The sequence below is a fragment of the Pleurodeles waltl genome, chromosome 9 (genome assembly GCF_031143425.1).
Source record: "Pleurodeles waltl isolate 20211129_DDA chromosome 9, aPleWal1.hap1.20221129, whole genome shotgun sequence".
NCBI lineage: Eukaryota > Metazoa > Chordata > Amphibia > Caudata > Salamandridae > Pleurodeles > Pleurodeles waltl.
In genome coordinates, this window is record NC_090448.1 from 673,218,238 (window position 1) to 673,237,320 (window position 19,083).

The following is a 19,083-nucleotide window of genomic DNA, read 5'->3' on the forward strand; positions in this document are numbered from 1 at the left end:
CCCCGGGACTGCCGGAGCTCATGATCCCAACTGTTTGATATGTTTAGGGCATTTTGCTTTTTGATGGTATTTTATTCTCATGCATTAAATATTTGCGTTTTCCTTTTATCCTCTCACAGTGCTAATGATCTCTATTACAATTGCTAATAGCACAAATAGGTCGTTTATTGAGCACCTACGGATATTGTCGAAAGGAGTTGAAGAGACTGCTAGAGATGAGTACTACATTTTTCCTGTACATTGTTTCTTTGAAATTGATATCCAAAGTAAAAAGGTGATTTCATGTTAAAGATCTTTAAAGAACATTTCTTTACCGAACTGCTTCTATTGGCTGCCCATGCCCCCCAACTCTATAACATAAGCTACAGGCAGTACCAAGCAAACATATATGCCCTAAACCTATCTTTATTCGCTCAGTGAGATGCAAAATAGTGAAAGAGTGTGAGCGAGACATGAAAGAAAGTGATGTAGTTAGATGGCAAATGGAATGTCGCCCAAAGTCGTGAGGAGACCAGCCCCTCATAGGTTAGACCGTGTACCACTCCATGTACGAATAAATAGAGGCGTTTCAAAAACGAAGCGTCGTGCTGTACGTGAGGAGGTTGGACACAATAGCAAAGATTTCAGTTATCCGTGTTATAGCTGGAAGCCATAGCTGGTAGCACTGTTACATCCGCGAATGAGAGGAGGTGTGTCGTTCGCAGCTGAAGAGACGTGGAAGCGAGGCGGAGGGAGGAGTTTACCTGAGATAGCTCAACCTTTTCGCCTCCCTGCTGTTTTAGTTCCTCAGAACTGACGCCCTGCATTGTAATACCGTCTAGCTGCCTGCAGAAAGAGGACACTCGACATGGAGCAGTGCCGTGAAGAGAGGTGGAGTAGTTCAAGGCACATTAAACAAGTCCTGTCAGGTAGGGAGCGTCTGATGCCTTGTGTCCAGAGCACCCTGGCAGCGGCTTTGGCTGCTAGAAAGTTGAGCCGTGACTCTAGTTGAATTATTGGGACTGGTCAGAAGTGCTTCATGCAGTGCTTTGATCGACAGCGGGTTTGTTGTCTGATTTGTGCTAATTGGCTCAATTTCAGTGTTCTTGGTATTCACGGTTCCAGTCTTCTTTATTACATAACCCCCTTGTTTGTTGTATTTAGCGACCTGTAGACCTAACTAATGCTGCTAGCATATCTTAGACCGAAGTCCCACGACTCTCCTTCGCACTCCTTTCACTCACCACACTCAGCTAAGTCCTGCACCACACTGATAAAACATGCTAACCGCACCTCGGTGGCCATCACGCAGGTCATTGAAACTCTTCCCACATAGGCACAATTCTAACGCAACATCCCCAACTACACGTCCTACACGGTGTAGCATGCTACCTGTGTGCCAGCACGTCAGCAACCCACCTGTGGTTCTAAGTGCTGTATAAATGCCACAATACAATACATTTATGGTAGACCCTGCTTTTTCTTTCTTGCTTCTGAGGTCGAGAACACCAAACAACAGTTGTGTTTTATTTGAACTCCAGTGCAGTCTCCAATAATAAGTCGAAGAAAAACTGCAGTGGTTGGATAACTTATTGAACTATCTCTGTCTGCAATATTGTTGAGCAAGCAGGAGGTGAGGTGGAGCTACGCTGGTTAACAAGTCAAAGGTACTCAGATAATCGTATTTACTGATTCTCTGTGACAAGAAGGCTCATTTGTTGGCTCAGCAAAGACAATGTGTGTGAGAAGGGCACTTCAGGGTGGTCATTGTTTTTTATCTGCCTTTTTGTTTGTGCTTCTACCAACTGAGACAGCAGCGGTGACGTCAGTTCAGAGGGGCTCATCTGCAATCTCATCACCTTCTGAAGGCGCTCCCTTGCACATCTTCCCACCCCGAGCAGAAATTCTTTGTATATGTACTTAACCCCCTTATGGGTCTCACCTGTTCATCCACTTCATTATTGCATCACCTGTTTATCTACACCCCCTTCCAGAGGCCAGACATTGTTATTAGACAGTCGTATCTCCAAAGGACTGCTTGGGTACACCCCTCCTCTGCAGCCGCGAGCGTTACACACTTTTTTCCACCTCACCATCAAAATTCAGGAGGGCACACATCTCCCTAGGAAGCGCTCCAGTGAAGATGTGCTGCACCGCACTGAGACTAGCTGCTGCACTCCTGTCTCTGACCTTTCAGAATTAAGTACCTTTTCCAGAGAGCCGCCAGTAACCTACATGTCACGCATGCCGTAACCATTCATGTTCTGTAAGTGAAATGGAAAATTGTACTTATTGCCTTCTGTGAGGGAATAACCTTGCTTTGCTGTGGCCGTGCGATCCCTGTTCTGTGAGACACTACAGCTTGCACTACTGTTGCAGATTTGTACCTGCTTCTGCTGATGCTCCTCTAGCTGTGCCTGTTGTCTGAAAAAGAGATGCTTGCACTGTTTCAGCCCAAAGTGTAGCTCTTCTATGATGAGGGGTATTTCCACTGCTATTGCTTAATTTTATAAAAGCAAACACCAAAGCATAATTTGATTGCCCTTGCACAACATGCAGGGAAGTCTGAACCTTTTATTGGACACAAGACGCAACTAGTTGCAGGGCCCTGACCCAGAGACCCAATTTCAACCACAGCTTACCAGCTTGAACAAAGTGTGTGATAGAAGATAATTACCTTTCTTCCTCCTGCTTCCTTTTCAGTGATCATCGCATTTGAGAGCAACTTTGTTAGACCTGTTAGCCTGAGGGTGGTTTTCCCTTCAACCCTTTGCCTTCCTCCTCCATTTTTTACTGATCTCGTTTTTTCTGGCCTTTAGTACTTTGTACACTTTACTACTGCCAACCAATGCTAAATTGCTTGTGCTCTGTCCTCTGAACATGGTAACTTTGTCTTATGCCCACTTGGCATATTTAATTTACTTACAAGTCCCTAGTAAAGAGGCACTATCAGTACCCAGGGGATGTAAATTAAATGCTACTAGCGGGTCTGTACCACTGATTGTGCCACCCACTCAAGTAGTACTTTAAAAATGCTTCAGGCCTGCCATTGCAACCTGTGTGTGTGTGCAGTTTTAAACTGCCATGTTGATCTGGCAAAATAAACTTTTTTTTGCCAGGCCAAAACATTTTCTTTTTATATACATAAGTCACCCCTAGGGTAGGCCCGGGAAACTCCAGATGGCAGGGTGCAGTGTATTTAAAAGGTAGGACATGTACTTTTAAGTTTTACATGTCAAAGTAGTGAAAAACTCTTACATTTGTTTTTCATTACTGCAAGGCCTACCTCTCTCATTGGATAGTATTAAAGTTACCTTATTACATTTTATAAGTGTTACCTCAAAATGGGAAAAGGTATTCAGCGCATGTTTAGTGTCTCTGGAATCACAATTTAAAATCTGCACTTATGGTGAAGTTGGATTTTAAATTGTAATTCTGAAAATGCCACTTTTAGAACATTGTCAGTTCCCTGCCTTAACCATTTAGTACCTGTAGCATTTACCTGGATCACATAACTGGGTGTTGGTGACAGTTGAGGTTTGTGTATTCCTCCTAGAAATCTACACACAATAGGGAGGTTAGGTGTGCCTGGGTGGGTCATCACTGGCAGAACGGGAGGGAGGATCTGGGCATAGGCCCACTTACACATGAATAGGCTTTGTCCTGTCTCCACAGAAAGGGTTGCATACCCCCTGTAGTTAGTCTGGAGCTACAGTCAGGAAGGCACTTCAAAGGTATGCTTCTAGAAAATGCTCCTCAATTTAAAGGCACAACTGGGTATAAATACTGGGCTTCAGGCACTAACTCTTCAGTACACTTCTGGACCTGTGGATACTCTACCAGGAAGAAGAACTGCTGTGCTGATGAAAGGACTGGCACTCTTCTGGACTGCTGCTTTGAAGGACTGCTGCTCTGCTTTGCTGAACTGCTGCTTTCCTGCCTGGATGAGAAGAACTGGAGCTGCATCTCTTGAACTCAAAGGACTAGTTGGCTGGCCTCCTGATCTGACACCTCAGGGATATAAAAGGCTTCCAACAACCCTGTACCTGGGCTTAGCCTCTGCAGTCTGTGAGTCTACCCTTCAAGTGGTGCCACCCCAGTCCTGGACCCTTGGAAGTGAGCCTAAGGTGCTCTGCCAGTCATAATGGATCCAACGGATACAACACATCTCCTCTGGTGCACTGCACAACCCCGAGCAGAACTGATGCATCGCCGGTGCTGCATGGATTGGACTCTTCGCAAAGATGCTCATCGCTGCTGTAGCCCACGACTACTTTGGAACTGCCGCTGTGCAATGTATCCTCAGTGCAGGCTCATGCATCCCTTGTTGATAGCAGCCTCGATGACGACATCAGACTCTACATCACAGCCTCACAGCTCTTCGATACTGACGCATTGCCATGGCTGCGCACCACATCTTTGCTGCAGATCCTTTCAATGCGTCGCAAACCAGGATTTAAGGTACTTTGTTCATCTTGCCTAGCTGGGTCCATGTAGCCGGCACGCATTTCATCGTGGTTTACCTGAACTTGTGACTTTGTCCCAGTCCAGTGCGACCAGATATCCATACTTGGAGCTTTGTGCTTTTTGTCTCTATGATCCCTAAAATCTTTAAAATTAACTATCTGTGGTTCTACTGATTGGATTTTTGTTTTTTCTAGTCTTGGTTTATTTATTAAAGAAAGGTCTATTTTTCTAACTTGGTACGGGATCCTTGTGTGTGGTGTTTTTCACTTTATTACTGTTTGAATTGTAACACAAATACTTTACACATTGCCTCTATGCTAAGCCTAACTGTTCTGTGCCAAGTTACCAGAAGGTTGAGTACATGTTAATTTAGAGTTGGCTTGTGCCTCACCCTGACAAGCATTGTGGTTGCTGCTTGACCAGGGGTTACACCCAGTGAACCAACAACCCATTTTTTACAGCCACTAATACATTTTTCAGCAGGGAAGAAGGAGGAAAGAATGTGATGTCCATCCAGAATCTGGACTGCAGTGTCTAATCCAGAATCCCGCCTCTAATCAGAGGTCCAAGCTTGACCAAACAAAGTTACCCTGAGCAATTTATTTTCTCCCTTGTGCCTCCTTTTCCATGATTACAAAATCTGAGAGCACTTTCAAATGGTTCAGGATGCATACTGTGCAACAGCCTGTCTTGCATATTGTTTAATATACCATAATGCTGCTCCATATATAATAATGAAAGGCTTATGTAGGAGGAAACAAGACAACTGACCTGCCTCTGGAATCTTCAACAAAAGTGTCACAGCAGAAAGGTTGTGGTTAGGTAATTTTTATAGAGGCTACTCAGAGCAGAGATATGATCTAAGGTGCTAAAGTGAAAATCAGAATACACATTTTATGTAAAAGTTCATACCTCAGGTATAACTTAAGTGACAGTCACTGACATTTGCAGAAGAGTAGGAGTTTGAGGCTGAGCAAAGGAGTGTTTCCTTAAGCCTCCTTTGCACTGCATTTCCAGATAGGAAGCAACACAGTTGGGGCTGTATAGAATTATTGGACCCAATGGCCACTGACTCACTACCACTGCCCTGTTGCAGCACGGTAAGAGATGCTTTGGTGTTGCACATATAGTACGGTGTCAAGGCCTATGAACACTCGCTGCCCAAATCCAGTCCATTGTGGGTGTGGCTTGGCAGCACAGGCTGGTCTGTTTCATAAAGCAGTCTGCTATTACAATGACTTGCCTTGAGAAACATGCTGCATACTGGCAACTGAGCTAGTAGCCTGATGTGAGGTCTGCCCCATCTCCCCTTCCCCTTCTGAGGTTGGTGAAAGTGCCCTAAGAAGCAGGAATTTTACAATATTTGATCTGAGATACTAATATCCCTGGGGAAGAGCCTGTTCTCAAAGGGGCAATATTCAAGTACCAAAACATGTTGATAGAAAAGAGAAGTGGGGTCCATTGCTCAGCCCTCCTGTTTTCAACCATGTGGTATTGAGGACACAGTGAAAACATTTCTAGTTTACCCACATAAAGTTTTAATATACGTCTAACGATTTGAAAAAGGCAGTATATACCAGCCGCGGGTCGCAAAAGGGGTGGGGCGGCGCACGGGGAGAGGAAGACACATTATATTCTATAAACAATTTTTTTTCTCAAAACTGTTACCTTCCCTATCGCCATGCTGTGCCGCTCCTCTGTTTCGTTGCTCTCAGCTTGCCCTCTGGCTAGGAGCGCACAGCCAGGGTGCTCCCAGGGAGACTGGGAGCCTGTGCAGGCTCTCTCCAGCCCGACAACTGTGTTGCTGGGCTGGAGAAAGCTTACTTTGCATGTGTGTTTGGCCGGCCTGAGACGGCCAGCCAAACACACATGCGCTCTGAGGGGAGTGCTCTGTGCACTCCCATCAAGTGCTCGTCAACCCAATGCCCTGCCCCTTTTCAAGAAAACGATAGTAAACACTGTTTATTATTATTTTCTTGAACCTTTTCAAGAAAACGATAGTAAACACTGTTTATTATTGTTTTCTTGAAAAGGTTTTGCAGCTGCTGTTGCTGGCGGGGAGGAGATGCTTCTCCGCCCTAATGGAGGAGTCGCCCCTGGTATATATAAGTGACATGACCTCACCCAAACTAGGGAACCTATAACTAGAAGACTGTACAACCAGTGGATGCCAGTATTCCTGAATGCTTCCCAGTGCAAGATATGGAACCCATTGATAAAGCATACCACATTAGGTAAGTAAGCATTCAGCATCCTATATCAGTCAATGAGTGTATCTTAATTCTATAACAGGTTTGGGTATTTCTTGCAGGAGTTTTGTACTTCCAGTATGTTTGAGTTTGTTCACAAAAATTATACAACAGTCCTTTAACACCTCTCATTAAGTCTTCAGAAAGTCCTCTACCTGTGTTGCATCTGTATTGATTATGTAAGAGAATCTTTTGATGTTCTTTCTGCTGCTGCCACCTGCTCTCACCATTGATGTGTGCTCCCCTTTTTCCATAGTGACTGGCATTTCATCGTTCCCCGTCCGAGCCTGGTATTGCGTTTCTCCCAGGAAGGGTCGAGTCTCACTTATCCCCCAGGGCTAAATGTAACTGAAGGGATGCGAAGTTTTTCCTAGACATCCGCTGTTTAATCCGAGTTTGCGGAATACCAATGCTGCGTAGTCATGTCTTTTGAATCAACTGCAACTGTGTCACCTTTTCTTTCTACAAGCCAAATTTTGCGAAGGTGACAAACTTCACAATACAAATTGTGCTACTTTTGCAAACTTCACATGTGGTTTCAAATTCAAATTTTTCATCTCGCAAAACCCAGTTATTAAAAAACACTCCACATGGTATTTTTTCACTGTGCCTGCATGTTGAAGATGGCGATGTTTTTAATCTTGGTGAAGGATTTCCTTTTCAATTGGTGAGTGAAGCCCTGTATGGCTAACATATGTATTGGAATAGTGGGATAGAGCGTTACCTTTACCCCTCCCTATACTTGAGGGCTACCACCTACCTCTGTTCAAAACCCTAGCTTTCAACCATGATGGAGAGAGAGTTTGTGCTTGTGTGTGTGTGTGTGCGTGCGCGCACGCGAGCATATCATGGGCACACGCTTCACATGGGAGTGATTAACAGCATGATTACTCCAGGCCTCACTAAAGCCATGGGCGTCATTTAGGGGCCGCAGTTGCGACCCCTGGCTTGCCCTTTACGACCCCTGGCACTGCTTTTGCTACCCCTTGGCCTCGGAGGTGCAAAATCAGGGCTTGAAACAGGGGCAGCTCGTTCTAAAGGATATAGTTGGGGGCTCCACTTCCCTGGTTTTCTGTCAGTGTTTTATTACGCAAATAGTGAATAATATTATTCACTATTGGTATAATAAAAATTTAGTAATATTCGCAAGAATATGACTATATGGTGGCTGTAGTGTTGACAGCGGAAGCAGTCAACACCACCAGGGGAAACCGGGGAGGGGGTCTGAAAGCCCTACCCCTCTGCAAGTGGTGCAAGATGGATTGCACCATGACGGAGGATGGGAGGGCATAAAAAGGGAGAGCGAAGGCGGGAAGTTAGTTTTGGAGAGTAGAGATGCATTGGAAGATGAAAGCAATTGTAAACACGCACCACGAGTCTCTGCATGTTTATTTATAGTAGCGCTTGCTGCACAGCGCGATACTACATTGGCGACGAAGGAAAAAACAAACCCTGCGTGACACAGCGCCGCCGAGGTCCCGCCTGCATCCAGACCCAAAGACCGCCGACGACTCTCACCGTGAGTACGCGGCCACAATCAATGGAGCCCATCAAAGTTCGGCGAGGCCACCGAAATTCGGACACACAAGTGTGTCCGCGCAGCATCGCCACACCTCTGACCCCACTTCCACTGGCGGCAGAAGGAGGCCGCGCCCTGCAATCGGCGGACCGCGCACCTGCGAAAGGAGACGCCCCTCTGCAGGCCGCGCAAGAAAGAATAACGGCAAGTGTTAGGTGAGGAGCCCTGACACACCCTGGTGCTGTTTAGCCTCGGAACGCTCCGCTGCGCAAAATCTGCATCTCAGGCCACTGCACACGAGCCCCGTGCACTCCTGCAGGCAGCACTGAGCCCCCAGATGCCCGCTGCGCTACTCTGCACAAAAAAATAAATAAAAAAATAAGAGACAGAAACGAAAAAAAAAAAAAGTCAAGCAGAATTTTCAAAAAAAAAAAAGAGGAAAAGGGACACTGAATTTTTCTTGTTTCTCACAAAGAACATACCACTAGAAACTAACAGTACCTACACCACTGTACAAGCAGGCATGGCTGGCATACCGCCCCTAGAACCCTTCACAATTACAGGTGCGCCCCCCACCCAAGCAGCAAGATGGAAAGTTTGGGTGGAGCGCCTAGAAACGTACTTTGAGGCGTTAGACATACAAGCAGAAAGAAGGAGACCCCTCCTTCTCCACATCGGGGGAGCAGACATACACAAAATTTACAAGTCGGTCACGGAAGCCAGACCACGCACGTACGACAATCTAAAAGGGGCAATTACAGCACACTTTGAACCGTATGCAAACCCGGACTATGAAAGGTTCCTCCTGCGCCAAGCCCAGCAGGTAACCGACGAGTCCGTCAATGTTTTTCTACACCAGACTCAGAGAACTAGCAAGTACCTGCACACTGCCCGATGAGGAGATCAGGGCGCAGTTCATTCAAGGATGCTCGTCATCGAAACTTAGAGAACGCATCCTGCAACAGCCGAACATGGCGAGGAAACACATACTCACACTGGGGCGATCGCAAGAGCTAGCGCGGGCTCGAGCAGCGCATATGGAACAAGCCCCCACAGCCCAACCAAAGGCCGAAACAGCCAATGCAGTAACAAGGGAGGCAGTGCGACACAAAGAGTCATACAAAGGCAGACCCAAAGGCAGAGTGTGCAAATGGTGTGGAGGCCCAGCACCACACCCAACGACCTGCCCAGCGTGGGGCAAGATATGCAGTGCTTGTGGAAAAATAAACCATTTTGCGAAAGTGTGCAGATCAACACTGAAACAACCAACTACGGCCCCCAGGAAAACAGTCAAAATGGTCGAAACCACTTGGGACCCAGACTCCGAGAGTGACATGGACAATGAATCCCACGTGGTGCACATCGTACACACCATCAAAGGCCGCCGGCAGCCCACATGCCAAGTCAAAATTCAAGGCACACAAGTATCAGCGCTGGTGGACATGGGAGCATCAATAAATTTGATGGCCATGGATGTATATGACACCCTACCTAAGCCGCTACCACCACTAAGACCCACCAACGTCCAGGTGTTTGCCTTCGGGAACAGCCGACCTCTGGAAATAGCAGGAACCTTCACCACAGAGGTCACCCATGAGGACACCGTAAAACCCACAAAGGTATACGTATCCAAGGATGGCACAGGATTCCTGTTAGGTTGCCAAACGGCTCAAGACCTAGAACTGGTACATTTTGCTTTCAGCATACATGCACACGCATTGCTCCACCTCACACAAGAGTTCAAGACTCTATTTGATGGCATTGGGTGCCTAAAAGGACCCCCATTACGGCTTCACATAGACAAGTCTTTCACGCCGACAGCACTCAGACATCACCGCGTTGCCTTTCACCTCCGCCCCAAAGTGGAACACGAACTCCACATGCTGGAGCAAGCAGGGTTTATTGAAAGAGTCATAGGCCCCACACCGTGGGTATCCCCGATCGTGGTCGAAAAGAAGCCCAAACAACCCGACGCAGTTGCCTGGACATGCGCATGCCCAATCTAGCAATAAAAAGAGAGCGCCACCTCACCCCAACGATCAACGATATCCTGAGTGAATTGACGTGGTCCTGCTGGTTCTCCAAGATGGACCTTCGATCGGGGTACCACTAGATCATGTTACACCCCGAGTCAAGGCCCATTACCACTTTTTCCACACACAACGGGCTGTGGCGCTACAAAAGACTTAAGTTCGGCATATCCAGTGCTGCAGAGGTCTTCCAGCAGGTCATCAAGGAAGTCCTGCAGGGCCTCCCAGGAGTGTTGAACGTCAGCGACGACATCCTAGTACACGCACCAACCATTGAAACACATATGAAACAATTGCGGGCTGTCCTCACTAGGCTACAAACAAAAGGCCTGACGCTCCACAAAGACAAAAGCGACTTCCTCAAGGAGGAAATCTGTTTCTTTGGGTACTGTTTCTCGAAACAAGGAGTCAGACCGGACCCACAGAAGGTCAAGGACATCAAGGACGCCCCAGCACCAACAACAGTCACAGGAATAAGAAGCTTCCTGGGAATGGTCACGTACTGTGGGCGATTTATGAAAAACCTAGCTGACATCATGGGGCCCCTAAGAAAACTCACGCAATCCAGCCAACCATGGAAATGGGGTGAAGAGCAAGAAGCCGCTTTCCGGGCCACCAAAGAGGCACTCTCAGCAGACACCACGCTAGCGTTCTTGGACCCCCAGCAACACTCACAGCTCGTAGTAGACGCAAGCCCCACCGGGCTAGGAGCAGTCCTAGTGCAAAAACAGGACTGCGGCGAATGGGCTCCCATCGCTTTTGCTAGCCGTACACTGACACCTACGGAGCAAAGGTACTCACAAATTGAACGAGAAGCCATTGCCATCCACCGGGGATGCCGTCACTTCCACCTGTACTTGTATGGCAACTCCTTTTTGGTCGTGACAGACCACAAGCCGCTACTGTCCTTGTTCAAAGGATCATCCTCTAAGCCACCCCCAAGAATAGAGAAGTGGATCCTGCAGCTGCAAGAATACGACTTCAAGCTCACGTATCAGCCTGGCGCAAAGAACCCAGCAGATTTCCTGTCTAGACACGCACGCCCAGCCACGTCAAAAGAAATTGAGGAAGCCAAAGATACAGAAGAGTACGTGAGGTTGGTAGTGGAACGAGCACGACCGCTACCCATACCACTCAGCGAAGTGGTGACAGCGACCAAACTGGATGAGTGTTTGCAACTAGCCATAGCAGCAACCCGCACAGGAGAATGGAGACCTCTCCAAAGGCCAGACTCGTTCCGCACACAACAGGCCCAGGCTTGCCAGCATGCATTGTTCAATGTGCGCCAAGAGCTATCGGTAAGCGAAGAGGGCTGTCTACTCAGAGGACTCCGTCTTGTGATGCCGGCGAGCCTCACGAACAGAGTAGTGTCCCTGGCCCACGGAGCACACCAAGGGATTGTCAAATCCAAAGCCCGCCTCAGGAACAAAGTCTGGTTCCCGGGCCTTGACAAACTAGTGGAGGACACAATCCAAAAATGCATGGTCTGCTAAGCCAGTGGTAGCCCGACCCCCCCGCACCCATCATAACGGAGCAAGGCCCTACGGCACCATGGCAAAAAGTGAGCGCAGATTTTGGGCATCTACCTGACGGCTCACACATGGTTATTGTGGTGGATGACTACTCGCGGTATCCAGAAGTGGAGGTAGTGCAGTCAACCTCAGCACAAACAGTCATCCCCAAGTTTGAGAAGCTCATGGCCACTCACGGGTTTTTCAGAGAAATCCGCACAGACAATGGACCCCCGTTTAACAGCCATGAGTGGGAAGAGTTCCTAGCGTCCACGAACAAAAAGCACAGACGCATCACTCCCCGATGGCCACATGCAAATGGCGAAGTGGAGAGGTTTGTGAGGACCCTCAATAAAGTCATCCGCATAGCAGTGGCGGAAGCAGGAAACATAGAGAGAGCAATCTACGCGTTCCTGAGGGAATACAGAGTAACACCACACACCACCACAGGGGTCACTCCCAGTCAACTCTGTTTTGGCAGAACAGTAGTGGACGCTATCCCGCACCACCCATCCTGGGCAGTGAGTACCCCACTGCCCAACAAGTCAACAGCCAGGAGAAACACCACAAACACGTACGCCTCCAAGAAAAGGAAAACTAGGCAAACAAGGATGCAAGTAGGAGATACGGTGCTGGTAAAAGATCGCCATCCAGGTAGCAAGTTCCGACTACCTTTCGAAGTAAAGCCATGGACAGTAACCGCTATAAAAGGCACAATGGTGACAGCCCAGAGAGGACCAGAAAAGGTAACCCGAAACGTGGCGTTCTTAAGCGGCTGACCCCGCAGACACCCAGCGGAGAGGGCAGGAGCTACACGGAGGCAAGGGCCGAATCGGATACAGAACCCAATGACTGGGACACCGCACCAGAAGAACCAAGACACAGCCAGGAACAGTTAGAAGATCGACTGTCACCGGATCGAGGACAGGCCCGAGCGACAGGAAGGGAGACACCCGACCCGAACAAAGAAGGAGCACAAGCCTCAGGGCGATCCGGCGCAGGGAGGTACCTGCTAAGGCACAACCCAGGGCCATCACGGCGATACGCATTTGAGTATTCACGGACGATGAGCCATTCAGAAAGCAAAGGTTAGTTACGAGTTTTGATTTATCTTCACCCTCCCCGTTGGGGAGGGATGTAGTGTTGACAGCGGAAGCAGAGGTCCAGTCAACACCACCAGGGGAAACCGTGGAGGGGGTCTGAAAGCCCTACCCCTCCGCAAGTGGTGCAAGATGGATTGCACCATGACAGAGGATGGGAGGGCATAAAAAGGGAGAGCGAAGGCGGGAAGTTAGTTTTGGAGAGTAGAGATGCATTGGAAGATTAAAGCAATTGTAAACACGCACCACAAGTCTCTGCGTGTTTATTTATAGTAGCGCGCTTGCTGCACAGCGCGATACTACAGTGGCTATAACAAGTAAGAATGCTTTTAAATGTATGTTGAATGCGTGCTTGCGGTGAGAGGTTGTTTTTATGTGAGAGAGTGTGTGAGAGTGTGTATGTGTAAGCAGGTGTATGTAAGTCAAAGACAAATGGCGTGTGAAATCATTTCCGCACCCCCTGTCATTTTGGTGAATTGACGCCCATGATTAAAGCCTCTATTTATATTTATGCTCAGCACCCACATCCCGCTTTGAGGAAGAGCTGATTTATCTGTCTGGTTATGGAGACAGAATCCAGTTCAAAACCCTTCCTTGTGTAAGGCAAATCAACAAAATAGGGCATTCTGCAGTAGTAACATTTTTACTGACCTAGCACCAATCCACCTACCCATTTACTCAAACCTCCAACTCATAATCCCAGGAATATCCTACTTTTGCTTGTTACAATCAGAAGTCCCTCCCAGGAGACGCATTTTCCCCCATATTCTAAAGGAAATAGGAGGCATCTGGAGTAATACATCAGACTATTCCGCTAATCGTTGTACCTGTTTGCCTATTGAGTGGTACAAAAACCTGTGAAGACGTTCGGGGGGCGTTTCAAGCAACCCCTTCAAATATATTTTCTCTCTGCTGATGACTGCCAAAAGCCAGAAACACGTGTCCAGAGATACAGCACTTGCTGCACCTACTTAAGGTGAAAGACTTTTTGAAACAATGCTCTATCTTTAAATCAAATGACTGCATTTACCATGATGCATTAGGGCTATTTTATGCTGGAGTGTGAGGCAGTGTGCTCCCTTTTTTGTATGTCTCGTTGTACCTATATTGGGGATATTGGCAATTCCCATCTCAAAGGTAATGTTCGAACAGGCCAACATCACGCCTAAATTTAGAGGATGTGTTATGGCAGGAATATAGCCCCTCTTTAATCGTTGATAATGCTATATTTGAGGGCCCTGACTTGTATATTTCCGTAGCAGAAATTCATTCTTGATTTAACCATTCTCAGAAATGCTGGAGCAGTTAACTGCCCACAAACTGTGTGATAAAAGATGCCTTCCTCGCCTTTTGCAACAAACACAAGTGGGGCAGACATTCAGCCATACAGGAAATAGTTTTGACCTGTGGAATTGTACTCTTTGGAGGCGTTTGAGTTGAATAAGTCTGATATTAGGCTGTAAAACCAAAGGAAGGTTAGGTTGTGACAGTTTGTTGTCTCAGTCTTTGTCAGTCTTTAGGGCAGAATCCGCTACCCAGTTGTCTCTCTGTCCTTGCAAGGCAACAGGTAGATAGATAGATAGATATGTAAATAGATAGATTGATAGATAGATAGGTAGATAGATAGGTAGATAGATAGGTAGATAGATAGGTAGATAGATAGATAGATAGATAGATGCAGAGGGTTGGATTGATAGACAGATAGATAGACAGATAGTGAGGGTTGTATAGATAGCATTGGCAAAGACAGATAAAGAGTATTGTGCAGATAGAGCGAGTAGATTGATAGTGTTTCAAAGACAGAGAGGGCTGTATAGATAGTATTGGAAAGACAGATAGATTTAGAGGGTTGTACCGACAGGCAGACAGATAGGGTTGGATAGACAGATAGGATTGTATGGATAGGTAATTAGATATAGAGGATTGCATAGATAGGCAGACAGATAGATAGATAGATAGGCAGACAGATAGATAGATAGATAGATAGATAGATAGATAGAGCTGCTGTACAGCATGGCCTAAAGTAAAAAAAATGGCTATGAGGCAGCTGGTGTTGACCGATTTATAGCACATTTTCAGTTTAAATCATGTTGCACAGCAGCCCATGCTGCTGTGCAACATGTAAAAAAGCAGTGCAAGGGATTATTTGAGAGTGCAGGCAACACATCAGAAAGCGGTAGAAAGGTGGGGGTGAGTGAAAAACAATAGAGGGCAGGAGTGATAGAGAAGCATGGGCGGGATGAAGGAGAGTTAATTTTGGACATGCACTCAATAAGAGCGAATGTTAAAAAATTACAAAAGAGTACCTGCAGGAGACTGCAGCCAGTGGAAAGACACTGCCCACAGGAAGCTGTTTTTTGTTCATACTCCCCAGCATAGACATGCAGAGAAGCCCCAGGAGGAAGCTAAAGCAAAGGGAAGGTGCTGACCAGTGATAAGTAAAGACAACAATAGGTCTCATATTTTCTTCACTTAGAGCTATTGGCATTGTAAATTCAGAACTGGACTTTTCTTGCCATGTAAATTGGTCAACCCTGTCTCATACGTTTGTCTTTTCCTGCCATGTTTTCGTGATCACTGGCGGCTACTTACATCAGAAATCACAAGCCCTTGAGAGATGGGAAGATGACTGCACTTCGCTTTGTGTAAATGTCTGAACGGAAATTGGAAAATAAGGCTTGAAAAGTATTTTCTTTTAATTTTAACAGAATGACAAGTCCTGCAAGCATTCATGCCTGACATTTCAACAAGCAGAGCAGCCTGAGAAGATTTATGGCCCCAATAAAGAATATAAGTAATGTCCTGTGCGCGATGTTGTGAGTGCTGGCGAGGAGGGGCCCTGGAGAGAGAGACTCGAAATGCGATGCAAAGCTAAGCAAGTTTCACATCATTGCTTCTAGGTTCAGCTACATTCTACTAGAAAGGGCATATTGTGGCTATCGTGAGCAGTGAGCTAAACGACTGGGATTTATTCTGTGAAATAAGCTTAGTTTAGGAGCCAGAGGTAAAGGAGGACAGCGCTGGAATAAAGCCAAAACAAGTGTCAGCGATGTGGGAGGAGATGGGAGGAACAGAATGCTTCAATAAAATGCACGCAGCTACCAGCCTAAAACACCCACAGTGAAAGGGGAGCAGTAAAGAAATAACAAAAATAGTCCATCACAGCAACAGATAGAGAAACCATAGTGTAATAATACAGTAGTTGGTCACTGCTCTGAAACAGAAAAAGGAGGGATAATAAGGCAGAACTGACCACTAGCGAGCATGAATTTTTAAAGGACACTGCAACCAACAAATGAAATTGCTTTAACCCATTAGAAGTATACTAAAAGGATACATGAGGTTGAACGCTTATGCTCAACCTAAAAAACGAGTGACGTGGGAGCCAACTAATGGTTAGAAGAGGTAAGTAATGGGGAGGCTCTAAGCACCTTTGAAGATTTTTGTTTAAAGGAAATTGTTTCTCAGACAGCTCATGCATGCTGCAGGCAAAACCTAAAAAGAGGACACTGCAAAAGGAATTTCCAACACCATTCACAGGAGATGGGATCGGATAAAGCTGGAGTGTGCCCTGTGTTCAACATGGAAGAGCGGGGAGAAAATGTCCTGCTGTAACATCAGACTCTAAAAACAAAGGCAACACCAGAACAATAAAGTAAAAACAAAAACAATGGCACTGAAAAGAACTTCATTGTTTGCAGATGTGCTCCTTGTGAAAGAGCAAAATGCAGTTACCCAAAGTGAAGCCATCCAGTGGCTGAAGTGGGCTGAATCCCTGACACATGCTATATGTTGTAGTGGGTGGAAGCAAAATGTGAATGACATACCAACAGACCAACAGATGGAGACAGCTGGCAGAAAATCACTTTAAATAAGTGTTAGAAATGGGGTCTCTAGTTGGCATTGGTTTGCACCCTGTCCAAGTAGGGACCCTCACTCTAGTCAGGGTAAGGGACCCACACAGCTAACAGAACCCCTGACCACCCCCTTGGTAAGCTTGGCTCAAGGCGGCAGGCGTATCTCAGAGGCAATTTGTGAAGTGTACACACACACACAAACACACACTCTCACACACCCTCTCTCTCTCTTTCTCTCTGCCACAAAAGTACTCCAAAGCACTTTAGTAAATAACCAATATTTACCTGGGTAAAAAAAAAAAAAAGAAATGACAACAATCTATCGTAGTTGGACCCTTGCTCCTAGGCGAGACTGCTGGTTTAGGGATGACACCACTTTTGTTTGTAGGCGACTAAGCCGATCCTATAACCAGTCACCCCTCCCGGCTCACAAGTAGTACCTCACCAAGACCCTAAACAGGGAAAGGTGATTTCGGGCAGGCTTTACGCATGGACTCAAGAGTGCGACATCTCAGGGGAGTCATGGTTAAACAGAGAGTACCCTTTTCTTACATAAGCAACAAGTCTCAGTCACACACAGGCAATAAAGGAGATACAGGTAGGTTTTCAATTGGTTTATTAAAAAGACTGCAATCTACTGCAAAATGTATGAGCTGCAATGATTAGGATAATGAACAATGCAAGAAGCAGAATTGTAAAGATTAGAGTCGTGAGTACAAAGACCCCCGCCATCTTGCAATAAACATGAAATGTAAGAAACCCTAAAACCTTAGCATGGAGAACCTAAACTCTAACCTAATGAGAGCTAGGTGATAAACCTAATCTGCCAATGCTGTGTCCATGAGAAGCGCCCCCCAACCCTCATTACCTTGGAATGAGGCCTCTAGGTCAGAATCCGTGGGGACATGAAGGTTGGGTCTGCATTAAGGCAAAGTGTAGCATAGATAGTGTGAGATGTATTTATACAGATCTTGTAGGACCCCTGACACAGGTATGTTCCCAAACAATAGATAAGAAGGCATGCTTGGTGTGGCAATTATATAAATCATTTCTTCAAAAGTACATTATGTTCCTGTCACACGTACATGGGAAAGGGACATGATGTCAATGCCTACGTATATCACTTGTCTTTGACGCTGATAGTGACACCTTCACAAGGTGGCACTAATAACGTGAAATCAAAACATCCTCCTAACTATAAACGTAGCAGCCATTTTTAAATAAATAAATGTGCTATAATAGAGCAGGCTAAGAAGGTTAAAAATCATTAGGTGATGGGGGCACAGGTCTGCAAGCCAGAAGGCGAAGCTAAACTCCTGATTCCTTAAAACTAAATAGGATCCACTGCAAAACCAACATACACAAGTAAAGATACAATTTTTCAAAGATTAAATCTCAGTGAAGCGCTTAGAAACACAGTAGCTCCAATGGGGGCTATCACAGCATCTTGACGCAGTCACTTCCAACAATCCCATGCAGCTCTTGAGGGAGTGTGGGCCGGTCACGGAGTCGCACGGACCCCATGTACTGTACCTTGGAAAACGATGAGGAAACAAAGATGTTGCACGGAGTAGGGGAGGTGCGGCGTTGGTTCCTTACTGCTACGGGGGATGTGAGGTGTCTGTTCCTTACTGCTAAGCAGGAGGGATGAGGTGTTGGTTCCTTACGGGTGCAGGGGAGGTAATGCAGTGTTAGTGGCGAGGCATCGGTTGCTCTTGACAAGGTGGGGTCAATGAATCCAGCAGGTCAAGATGCGAGGCAGAGTGGCAGTCCCTCCTACAGCATCTAGCTCTTCTTCCAGGAAGATACATTTTCTATTTGGTGTCAGAGGTCCAGTACGTATACCCATTTCTGTCTTTGAAGTAGGTAAACTTCAAAGAGAAGTCTTTGTAGTGCACAAGACCCTGCCTTTTCCTGCACCAGCCCCAGACACATTCCAGGGAGTTGGAAGCTGCTTTGTATGAAGACAGACATAACCCTATCCAGATGCAAGTGTCAGCTCCTCCCACCACTCTAGTTCAGGAATAACCATCAGCCTGGTGATGGTCCATCAGGATATGCAGGGAACACCTCAGCTCCCTTTTTGTGATATTCTGGAGTGAATGCACAAACAGCCCAACTGTCATCTTCACTGAGAGGTGTATTCTGCAGACAGGCAGAGGCACAGAATGGTTAAGTAAGAAAATGCCCACTTTCTAAAAGCAAAAAAAAAAACAGATGATGGACGGAATGTGTAACAAATCAAATATTCACCCCCTGTCCCAGGTCTGATTTTAATCCATTATTTTATCTGCTCACAATGCCACCATGGTTTGGACCCAGCCAATGGGCAAATCAGTCTTGACCCTGCTCCCTATAGGAACAGCTCAGC

General features: G+C 46.5%; 1 protein-coding gene across 2 annotated transcripts in view; it reads left to right on the forward strand.

The window, feature by feature from the left end:
- The first annotated feature begins 621 nt into the window (after positions 1-621).
- Positions 622-19,083, forward strand: part of EXOC3L2 (exocyst complex component 3 like 2) — a 457,018-nt gene continuing 438,556 nt past the window's right edge. The window contains exon 1 of one of the 2 annotated variants that reach the window (XM_069207753.1): positions 622-908. The gene's annotated coding sequence lies outside the window, so the exon portion shown is untranslated. Of the gene's footprint in view, positions 909-1,570; positions 1,647-19,083 lie in introns of those variants that run through there. The other variant, XM_069207755.1, reaches the window with a different exon arrangement.